We start from the raw sequence: 12,323 nt of genomic DNA on the forward strand, positions 1-12,323 counted from the left end.
TATATATATATATATATATATATATATATATAAACGCACTGCCCTCTCTCTTTCTCTGTCTCTCTCTCTTTCACTATTTTTGCTCTTCTAGAGAACCCAGCCTAAGACACAGAAATTATGGATGATTGACATTTACTGAATCAGGTAGTCTACTGAGTATGTTTTGTACTGTAGTGCATTTCTGTCATCTTGATGGCTATGTGGCATCCATTCTCCTTTCCTGATAGTATTTAACTTCCTCTGGGAGAATTACCTCTCTCCCAGTGTGTGCACTCTTTGTGGGAGTGTAGAGGCAAGAATCTCCATTCTCACCATTGAAGCTAATGAGATCCCTCTTGCCAGATCTTTCTTTGCTCCACCTAGCACATCCAAAGGAAAGGTCCATAGTACAATTCTGGTTAATCAGGTTTTCTGGTTTCAAGATCTTAAATATTGAGCAAAGTAAGTGGAAGATATATCTTAATTCATTCACTATAGGAAGAGCTCTATCAGACTGTGGAACATTTTTTTTTTGCTAAGAAACACTTTTTGGAATCTCTAGGTTGCTGTCTGGTGAGAGCCTGGTCATTCATCTTTCTTATTAATCCTGTAAGTTTTTCCATATTTTCTCCAAACTTTTTTTGCTCCTTCAACTCTTTTTTTCCTTCATTGGATTGCAACCAAAAAAAATCCTCATTTACATACACAAGAATTAATTTTATTCTCACAATAATCCTATGAAAGGTGGTACAACAACAACTCTCATTGTACCTATGAAGAGACTAAGACTCAGAAAATATAAGTAACTTACCTAAGTCATGGAGGGGAAAAGCTGGAATTTGAAGCCAGATGAGGAGTGAAGGATTAAATAACATATAAACCTTTGAAGGTACCTTGGACACTTTTCAACATTAGTCAATCATACTTTGTATCTATTAAAAAGTGAATAGGTACTATGAGAAAAGAAAAGGAGCATACTCAACATGAGAGAATATAGAACAGAACAGTGATTCAGTGGTTTATATTTTTATATGACTTTGTTCATCACTGTTAGGGGTTGATTTATGTCTGTCCAAATCCTGTGAATGCAACTTTATTTGGAAATATAGTAAACATGAGGTCAGACCAATCTAACATGACTGGTGTCCATATAAAAAGAGGAAAAGAGACACAGAGAGAGAGGTACGCAGGGAGAACACTACATGATGATGGAAGTGAAGATTGGAGCAATACAGCTGCAAGCCAGAAATAACCAACAATTGTGGGAGAACACTGGCAGCTAGGAGAGAGGCTTAAGAAAGCCTCTCCCTCAGGGTGTTCCAGGTGAAGCCAAACTTGTTGACACCTGGATTTCAGACTTCTAGCCTCCAGAACTGTGAGACAACACATTTCTATTGTTTGAAGCCAACAAGTGTGTGGTAATCTGTTATGGCAGCCCTAAGAGACTACTACAATCACCTTTGTTAATTTTTCTAAAACATGTGCTTCTTAAAGGCAGAGTCTATTCTCTGGAATGTCACGGTATTTCCAGAGACAATTGGGCAATTCAGGTACTCTAGCTGTATTGAACAAGGTCCGCTAGAAAGAAACAATGATTCCTACACTAAGATGCTGTGATAGTTGGAACTGTGCGTCAACTTGGCCGGACCACAATTCTGTGTGGTTTAAGCAATTGTGATGTAGGTTGTTCCAATGATGGGATCAGATGTATATGTATTGAGCAGCCAATCCATTAAAAGGGAGTTTCCTGAGGGATGTGGCCTGCTTCAAGTATATTTATGGACATCCTGGGAAAAGAGACAGTCTTCTGTGAATCAGGATTCTGTTATGTTGCCTACAACTGCCCATGAGCGAACAATCCACCATTCAGCCTGGACATCTTGAATTCGTCATTTGCTGGAGTCAACAGCCAGTATACTGCCTGCCAACCTTGAACTCCTCAGCCCCTGCAGCTGTGTGAGTCAAGAAAAGCCTCCAGCTTGACGTTTGATCCAAGAACTTTAGACTTGCCAGCTTCTATAAGTGTGTGAGCCATTTTCCTAAGATAAATTTCTCTTTCTTTCTCTATATAAGCTTTACTGGTTTTGTTTCTCTAGAGAAACCAGTCTAATACATTTTGTACCAAGAGTGGTCCTGGAGAGACAAAATCATAAGGATGGGCTGCCTAAACTGGTTCTCCAATTTGATTAATCATAAAGACACTAGTGACCCTGCCTCTGTTAGTAAAGAGAGCCAGCTAATCTGTGGCGTGAGGTGACAACATTAATATATCAAATAGCACCAACAAGAGATCAAGTACTTGTGAGAAGTGAGGCTCTGGGTGATTGCATATTTGATACTTTTCTACAATTTTGTCAGCATCAGGAGTATAAGGAAGCTGGTTGGTCAGTCCTACTTACACTAGACAAAGTGGTGAAAGAGTGAGATGAGCTCAGGGCTTCTGTGTCACTGCTTAAGCATTGCATAAAAGACATCAATGTTTCCAGTTGTGCTCTGAAAGAAAGCCTTATTTCTTCTAGTTACAGAGCTGATATTGCCAAAATCTAAACCCAGAGTTTTATTGTAAGGGTGGCTGGATTACAATGCCAATTAAATTACCAACCCAGAGTAGTGTCTGAAGTTAAAGTGAGGGCATTGGTTGGGGAAAAAAATGGGATCTTACACCTGGAATGGGGACATATGGACAGATAGCCAGGAAGATCAGGATATGGAGCCTGTAAATTCTGTTGAAACCCTCCCATCTGAAGGGATTACTGTAAAATCATTATCCCCTCCACCTCAGTTTGATGGGATTAACCCAACTGTTCCTGCTGTTCTGCTGGGTCATTGCCTGAGTCAGAGGCCATGGAAGATATTGCTGAATGTTCTCAGGAACTGCCCAACCACCCATTGTTGCTGCTAGACCTATAACTAAAGTTAAGTCCAAGTGAGCCCCAAAAGGTGAAATACAAAGTGTGACTGAGGAGATGGTATGCTACACCTGAAAAGACCTACTTGATTTTGCTAACATGTACAGAGAGAAACCTGGAGAATATGTATGAGAATGGCTAATGAGGGTGTGGGATAATGGTGCAAGGAATGTAAGGTTGGATCAGTCTGAATTTATTGATTTAGGCCCACTAAGTGCAGATTCTTCATTCAGTGTGTCAGCTTGAGAGGTTAGGAAATGATCTAATAGTTTATTTGGTTGGCTTACTGAAGCATGGATTATGCAGTAGCCTACCTTTAGTCAAGTTGAAGTACCAGACCTACCTTCATATAATGTAGAAGAAGGTATCCAGAGGCTTAGGGAAACTGACTTGTTAGAATGGATTTATCAGATTAGACCCCTAGAGCCAGAAATGGAGAGTCCAGAAGACATGCCTTTCACCAGTATGGTGAGGAATAAATTTGTGAAGGGAGCTCCAGCATCCTTGAAGACTGTTGTGATTGCTTTTTTATGTAAGCCAGATTTGACAGTGAGAACTGCCCTAATTGAACTAAGACAGTTAACTATGATGGAGCTGATTGGACCCTGTGGTAGTAGGGGCCAAGTGGCAGCAGTTAATCTACAAAGGCAAGGTGGGTGGGGTTAACATAATGGACAGCAGAGTTGGAACAGTAATCAGAATAGTCTGAATCATGTGGAATTATGGCATTGGCTACTTGCACACGGTGTTCCTAGTAGTGAAATACATAGCAAACCTACTAAGTATTTACCGGATCTGTATAGACAGAACAATTCTAGGTCACTGAATAGCAGCCTAGATTGAATCACCAGAATACAAAGTCAAGGCCTCTCAATCAATTCCCAGACTTGAGTCAGTTTACAGACTCACAATCCCTTGAATGAAGGGGAGGCTGGGTTCCTTTGAGGAAGGACCCCACCACACTGACAAAAATTTATAATGTCAATCCTTCTCCCAGCCTTCCCCAAAGGGATCTGAGGCCTTTTATGAGAGTGACTGTTCATTGGGGAAAATGAAATAATCAGACTTTTTGAGGATTACTGGACACTGGCTCTGAACTGACACTAATTCCAGGAGACTCAAAGCATCATTGTGCCCACCAGTCAGAGTGGGGGCATATGGAGGTCAAGTTATTGATGGAGTCTTAGCTAAGGTGTGTCTCACAGTGGATCCAGTGGGTCCCTGAACCCATCCTGTAGTGATTTCTCCAGTTCCAGAATGCATAATTGGAATAGATATACTGAGCAATTGGCAGAATTCCCACATTGGGTTCCTGACATGTGGAGTCAGGGCTATTATGGTAGGAAAAGCCAAGTGGAAGCCATTAGAACTGCCTCTACCTACAAAAATAGTAAACCAAAAGCAGTACTGCATCCCTGGAGGGGTCGCAGAGATTACTGCCACCATTAAGGACTTGAAGGATGCAAGGGTGGTGATTCCCACCACACCCCCATTTAATTCACTTATTTGGTCTGTACAAAAAACAGATGGATCTTGGAGAATGGCAGTAGATTACCATAAACTTAATCAGGTGATGACTTCAATTGCAGCTGCTGTTCCTGATGTGATATCATTGCTTGAGCAAATTAGTACATCTCCTGGTACTTGGTATGCAGCTATTGATCTGGCCACTGCCTTTTTCTCAATACCCATTTCAAATCCAGTTTGACCATCAGAACCAGTTTGCCTTCAGCTGGCAAGGCCAGCAGTTTACTTTCACAGTGCTTCCTCAATGGTATATCAACTCCCCAGCACTATGTCATAATTTAGTCCGTAGGGACCTTGATAGCCTTTCCCTTCCACAAGACATAACACAGGTCCATTATATTGATGACATTATGCTGAATGGACCTAGTGGGGAAGAAGTATCGATGACTCTAGACTTATTGGTGAGACCTACGTGTGCTAGAGGTGGAGAAATAAACCCAACAAAAATTCAGGCTCCGTCCACCTCAGTGAAATTGCTAGATGTCCAATGGTGTGGGACATGTCGAGATATTCCTATTAAAGTGAAGGATAAGTTATTATATATGGCTTCCCCACAAGTGAAAAGGAGGCACAACGTCTGGTGGGCCTCTTTGGATTTTGGAGGCAACATATCCCTCATTTGGGTGTGTTGCTGTGGCCTATTTATCAAGTGACTCGGGAAGCTGCCAGTCTTGAGTGCGTCCCAGAACAACAGAAGGCTCTGCAACAGGTTCAAACTGCCGTCCAGGCTGCTCTGCCACTTGGGCCATATGGTCCAGCTGTTCAATGGTGCTTGAAGTGTCTGTAGCAGATAGAGATGCTGTTTGGAGTTTTTGGAAGGTCCTTATTGGTGAATCGCAATGCAGACCCTTGGGATTTTGGAACAAGCCCTGCCATCCTTTGCAGATAACTACTCTCCTTTAGAGAAAAACCTTTTAGCTTGTTATTGGGCTTTAGTAGAGACTGAACACCTAACCATGGGCCACCAAGTCATCATGAGACCTGAGCTGTCCATCATGAACTGAGTGTTGTCTGACCCACAGAGTCATAAAGTTGGATGTGCACAGCAGCACTCCATCATTAAATGGAAATGGTGTATCAGAGACTGGGCTCAATAAGGACCTGAGGGCACAAGTAAATTGCATGAGGAGGTGGCCCAAATGCCAATGGTCTCCACTCCAGTCATTACCTTCCCTCTCCCAGTCTGCACCTATGGCCTCATGGGGAGTTCCTTATGATCAATTGACTGAGGAAGAAAAAACTTGTATCTGGTTACAGATGGTTCTGCATGATATGCAGGCACCACTTGAAAGTGGACAGCAGCAGCACTACAGCCCCTTTCTGGGACTTCCTTAAAGGACAGTGGTGAAGGGAAATTCTCCCAATGGGCAGAACTTCGAGCTGTGCATATGGCTGTTCACTTTGCATGGAATAAGAAATGGCCAGATGTGTGATTATATATGGATTTATGGGCTGTGGCTAATGGCTTTGCTGGATGGTCTGGGACTTGGAAGGAGCATGATTGGAAAATTGGTGATAAGGATGTATGGGAAAGAGGTATGTGGATAGATCTCTCTGAATGGTCCAAAGAAGTAAAGATATTTGTGTCTCATGTGAATGCCCACCAAAAGGTGACCTCACCAGAGGAGGACCTTAACAATCAGGTGGATAGGATGACACATTTAGTGGAAACCAGCCATCCTTTTTCCCCAGCTACTCCTGTCATCACTCAATGGGCTCATGAACAAAGTGGCCAAGGTGGCAGGGATGGAGGTTATGCATGGGCTCAGCAACATGGACTCCCACTTATCAAGGCTGATTTGGCTACTGTCACTGCTGAGTGCCCAATTTGCCAGCAGCAGAGACCAACACTGTGTCTGCAATATGGAACCATTCCTCAAGGTGACCAGCCAGCAATCTGGTGGCAGGTTGATCACACTGGACTACTTCCATCAAGGAAAGGACAGTGTTTTGTTCTTACTGGAATAGATACTTATTCTGGATATGGATTCACCTTCCCTGCATGTAATGCTTCTGCCAAAACTACCATCTGTGGACTTACAGAATGCCTTATCCACAGTTGTGGTATCCCACATAGAATTGCTTCAGATCAAGGGACTCACTTCACAGCAAATGAAGTGCAGCAATGGGCCTATGCTCATGGAATTTACTGGTCTTACCATGTTCCCCATTATCCTGAAGCAGCTGGCTTGATAGAACAATGGAATGGTCTACTGAAAACACGATTACGGTGCCAGCTAGGTGGCAGTACCTCCAAGGCAATGTTCTGCAGGAGGCTGTATATACTCTAAACCAGCATCCAATATATGGTTCTATTTCTCCAATAGCCAGGATTCATGGGACCAGGAACCAAGGGTTGGAACCGGGAGTAGTATCACTCACTATTACCCCTAGTTTCCCATTCAAAAAATTTTTGCTTCCTGTCCCTGTTACCTTATGCTCTGTGGGTCTGGTGATCTTAGTCCCAAAGGGAAGAACACTCCCACCTGGAAACACAATACTGATTGCATTGAACTGGAAATTAAGAATGCCACCCGGCCATTTTGGCTTCCTCATGCCTCTGGATCAACAGACAAAGAAGAGTGTTACTGTACTATCTGGTGTGATAGATCCTGATTACCAAAGAGAAATTGGATTGACATTACATAACAGAGGTAAAGAAGAGTATGTCTGGAATACAGATGATTCTTAGGACATCTCATAGTACTACCATGCTCTGTGATTAAAGTCAATGGAAAATTACAGCAACCCAATTCTGATATGACTGCTAATGGCCCAGACCCTTCAGGAATGAAGGTTTGGGTCACATCACAAGACAAAGAACTATGACCAGCTGAGGTACTTTCTGAGGGCAGGGGAAATACAGAATGGGTGGTAGAAGAAGGTAGTTCTGAATATTAGCTATGACCACGTGACCAATTGCAGAAACAAGGACAGTGATTGTTATATTTCTTCATTGTATATGTGCATCAAATATTTTTGTTTCCTTCTGTTACAAACTGTGAAGTGTAAATAAGGTTAATGCATTTCAGTTGTACTTGTATTAGCGTATCATGTTAGGTACAAATATGACTTTATAATTTTCCTTATTTAGAGATTGTATATAGTTAAGAAAATCTGTACAGCTGCCAAGTTGACAAGAAGTGGACTGTGATAGTTGGAGCTGTGTGTCAACTTGGCTGGACCACAATTCTGTGTGGTTTAAGCAATTGTGATGTAGGTTGTTCCAATGATGGGATCAGATGTATATGTTTTGAGCAGCCAATCCACTGAAAGGGAGTTTTCCAAGGGGTGTGCCCTTCCACTATATTTATGGACATCCTGGGAAAAGAGACACTCTTCTGTGGATCGGGATTCTGTTGTGCTGCCTACAACTGTCTGTGAGTGAACAATCCACCATTCAGCCTTGAGATCTTGGATTTGTCATTCGTTGGAGTCAACAGCCAGTACATTGCCTGCCAACCTTGAGCTTTTCAGCTCCTGCTGCTGTGTGAGTTAGGAAAATCCTCCAGTTTGACTTTTTATCCAAGAACTTTGGACTTGTCAGCTTCTATAAGTATGTGAGCCATTTTCCTAAGATAAATTTCTCTTTCTCTCTCTCTATAAGCTTTACTGGTTTTGTTTCTCTATAGAACACCATCTACCACAGAAGCTTTTCTTATAGCCAGTGTGGCCCAGAGCTTGAAATACCCACTGACATAGCTTAAGGATCCTGCTGACACCTTTGATCTCTTAGAGTAATAAGCAGGAAGAGTCGCCAAGCCTTCCTAATCACCCCTTGAAGAGTGAGCACCACCAGCAGTCCGGGTAACTTCTCAAAGCTAATTACTTAACAGAAATCTCACAACAAAGCAGTGACTGCTCACCAGGTATTTGAAACTGGTCAAAATCTAACAGCATGACAACAATTTCAATAAACCCTGCTATTAAGCTTATCAGGAATTTCCTATGTAATTCTTAAGAAGCCAGTTTGATTTCTTTTCAGGTGTACTTCCATTCAAACAATCTCATTTTCAGATTTATTTATTGCATATACTTATTGTCTGACTGATAGACAATAAAATCCTAGGCTCTTGAGTGCCAACTATGCATGGAGAAATTTTAATAGAATGAATTCCTAGGGAAAAGTTAAACAGTATCTACTCTTTGCTTTCCTTTTTCAGGTGTTTTCTACATTTCTCCCCACACACACACCTTTAATCTAAGGTTAACATTTAATGGACTCCGGCTATCTATGAGCAATTGTGTCAAATTAAATCTGATCTTTTCAAAATTGTCATTCTGTTCCTTTGGGAATGGTGAGGGATAGATAGTGGCTGGACCTTCCCTTGCTCAAGACCATCAGCATCGTGCTTCCCAGCTTCCTTGGAAGGATATTTCCCATTATAGTAAAGTGGTGTGAAACCAGAAGACTCAGGGATGGCCTGACTTTCTGGCTGTTCTGTCTTGGTCAATATGTCAATAATCAGTGGGGGAGCCTGTTCTGTCTAATATAACCCCTGGCCTTTGCACACACTTATTCTTTGGCAGACTGTCTGATCATACTGGGGTTGGTTTTCACATGCTCCTCTTGTTAAGGTTGTGGCTGTGTTTTAAAATAATGATACCAGTCTGAAAGAAGTGCTCTGGGGAGGGCATAGGCTTCTCCATTGCTCAATAACACTTGCACTTGGGCTCTGGTGTTCTTTCTTATAAACTTTTACTTTCAGAATTTTGCTGCAGCTTGGCCCACCTTGAGGACTAAGTGTGTCCTCCAATGGGGGAAAGTTTTCTTTTTTGGATGAGTATGTGATATGGTACCAAGGGTCCTTCTAGGATGGTCTACAGGCAGAACCATAACATATATTTGTCTTCTGATTAAAGGGATCCTCATTTATTATGAGGATTATTTATTATTATGAGATTTATTCTACAGAGTAATTTTCCCAGAGGAATTTGGGAAAGGGACTTGAGGATACTGTATTCATTCTCCATATTAGGAATGAGTGACATTCCCTGTGGCAGATAAAGCTGTGTGACAACATGATGGTCATGGTTTTCAGTGGCTTGGCAACTAGATGTAGTCATTCCCCATAATGAGACTGTAATCACCTTCATTGGTGGAATCTACTTTAAGACATTAATCAGCGTAAAGGGAGCTGCTTTTAGGGTGTAGCTTGTATCCATTATATATGGAAGAGCCTTGGGAAAGGTCTCCAGCTTTTGACACATTTGGATCCTGCATTTGGCTGAGTCTTCATATCCAGTTCCTGGACTTGAACCAGTGTCCTGCTGTATTAACTGCTGATCTTGAGACTGTGCCATTTTACTTGCCGATTTTGGGTTCATCAGCCTCAGAAGCCTGCTGCTGTCTGGATTAGAGGAAGCCTCCAGTCCCAGTGGGCCTGGAATAAGAGAGAGAGCTGAAGCCCGAGGTTGAGGGTCCTTCATCCAACCCCTGTAATGGCACTCTGAAGTCAGACTTCTAACCTCCTTCACTGTAAGAGAATAAATTCCAGCTTTTTAAAGCCATCCACTTGGGGTATTTCTGTTATAGCAGCTCTAGAGAACAAAAAAGGAGCTCTGGTAGTGTAATGGTTAAGGCATTTGATTGTTAACCAAAAGGTCAGTAGTTCCAACATACTAGCTGCTCTGTGGAAGAAAGATGAGGCAGTCTGTTTCTGTAAAGCAGCCTTAGAAATCCAATAGGGGTCACTATGAGTCAGAATTGACTCGATAGCAGTGAATTTGGTTTTGGTTTTGGAGAGAACAAAAACATTCCCCAATATAGGCCAATGAATTTAAACCAAGATGACATTGCTGATATACATCTCTAAAGAGATGTTTTTGATCTTTCTTTGTGAGGGGAATTAGGAACACAGATTTTGTTAGTTTTCTTTTTTTTCTTGAAAGTTAACACATAACTCTAAGAATTAAGGTACATATATAGAGGCTATCCACCACTCATCTGCCAGTTTGTCATATTTTGGTGACTTTCATGTCCCTGTGATGCTAGAATGTATGCCACTGGTATTTAAAATACCAACAGGTCACCTGTGGTGGACAAGTTTCAGAGGAGTTCCCAGACTAAGATGGAGTAGGAAGAGGAAAGATGCAGTCCACTTCTAAAAACTTGGCCACTAAAAACCTAATGAATAGCAGTGAGACATTGTCTGATATAGGGCCAGAAGATGAGCTCCTCAGGTTGGAACTCTCAAAATATGACTGGAGGAGAGCTATGTTTTGGTTCTCTAGTGCTGCTATAATAGACATACCATAAATGGCTGGCTTGAACAAACAGGGATTTATTCTCTTACAGTTTAGGAAGCTAGAAGTCCAAGTTCAAAGTGCTGGCTCTAGGGGCTGGGTGAAAATGCCTTGATGTTGGGCTTTAGCTATGCCTCTTGCTCCCAGCCCACTGAATTTGGAGGCCTCTTTTAACTCAGGCAGCTGCTGGCTGCTGAGGCTGACAAAAGTAAGGTCAACAAATAAAATGGCACAGTCCCCAAATGATCAAACAACATGGCAGGCCATTTCAAGTCCAGGAACAATCCTAAGATTGGCAGACAACATGGCAGGCTGCTGAATGAAAACTCGGCTACATGCAGGGACCAAGGGTGCTAAAAAGGCTCCAAGACCTTTCTCAAAACTGACTTCTTATATCTTGGAAACAGAACACATCCTTAAAAATGCTTGCAGGTGTACATCAATAGGAGCTGCTAGCAAATCAGCCAGACTCGGAAGAGGATGTGGAATGAGGGAAATCATTGGTGATGTCAGATGGATCTTGCCTGAAAGCAAAGAATATCAGAAGGATGATATCCCTGTGTTTTATTGAGTATGTAAAGGCATTTGACTGTGTGGATCATAACAAATTATGGGTAATACTGTGAAGAATGAGAATTCTACAACAATTAATTGTGCTCATAAGGATCCTGTATACAGACCAAGAGGCAGTCATTCAAACAGAACAAGGGGATACTGTGTGGTTTAAAATCAGGAAAAGTACACATTAAGGCTGTATCCTTTCAATATACTTAGTCAATCTGTATGTTGTTGTTGTTATGTGCCGTCAAGTCAGACCTGACTCATAGCGACCCCTCCTTGGATTTCCAACGTGGTATCACTACAGAAGTAGATTGCCCAACCTTCCTTCCGAGGAGTGGCTGGTGGGTTTGAACTGCCAGCCATGCAGTTAGCAGACAAGTGCCTTAGGCATTATGCTACCAGAGCTCCCTTCATTCTGTATACCGAGCAAATAATTCAAGAAACTGGACTATATAAAGAAAAATATGGCATCAGGATTAGAGGGAAGACTCATTAACAACTTGTGATATGTAAATGATACACACTTGCTTGTTGAAAGTGAAGAAGACTTGCAGCACTTACTAATGAAAATCAAAGACAACAGCCTTCAATATGGATTACACCTCAATGTAAAGAAAACAAAAATCTTCACAACTGGATCAATAAACAACATCATGATAAATGGAGAAAAAATTGAAGTTGTCAAGGATTTCATCTTATTTGGATCCATAATCAATACCCATGGAAACAGTAGTCAAGCAATGAAAGGATGCATTGCACTGGGCAAACCTGTTCCAAAAAACCTCTTTAAAGGGTTAAAGAGCAAAGACTTGAAGACTAGGGCATGCCTGACCCAAACCATGGTGTTTTCAAGAGCCTCATATGCATAAGAACAGTGGGCAATGAATAAAGAAAACCGAAGAAGTATTGATGCCTTTGAATTGTGGTATTGTAGTTGTTGTTGTTAAGTGCCGTTGAGTCATTTCCAACTCATAGCGACCCCATGCACAGCAGAACGAAACACTGCCCAATTCCGCGCCAGCCCCACAATCCCTGCTATACTTGAGCCCATCATCACAGCCACCGTGTCAATCCATCTCGTTGAAGGCCTCCCCCTCTTTC

Source organism: Orycteropus afer, unplaced genomic scaffold, assembly GCF_000298275.1.
Source record: "Orycteropus afer afer isolate SDZICR_OR568_19922 unplaced genomic scaffold, OryAfe1.0 scaffold00525, whole genome shotgun sequence".
NCBI classification, from domain to species: Eukaryota; Metazoa; Chordata; class Mammalia; order Tubulidentata; family Orycteropodidae; genus Orycteropus; species Orycteropus afer.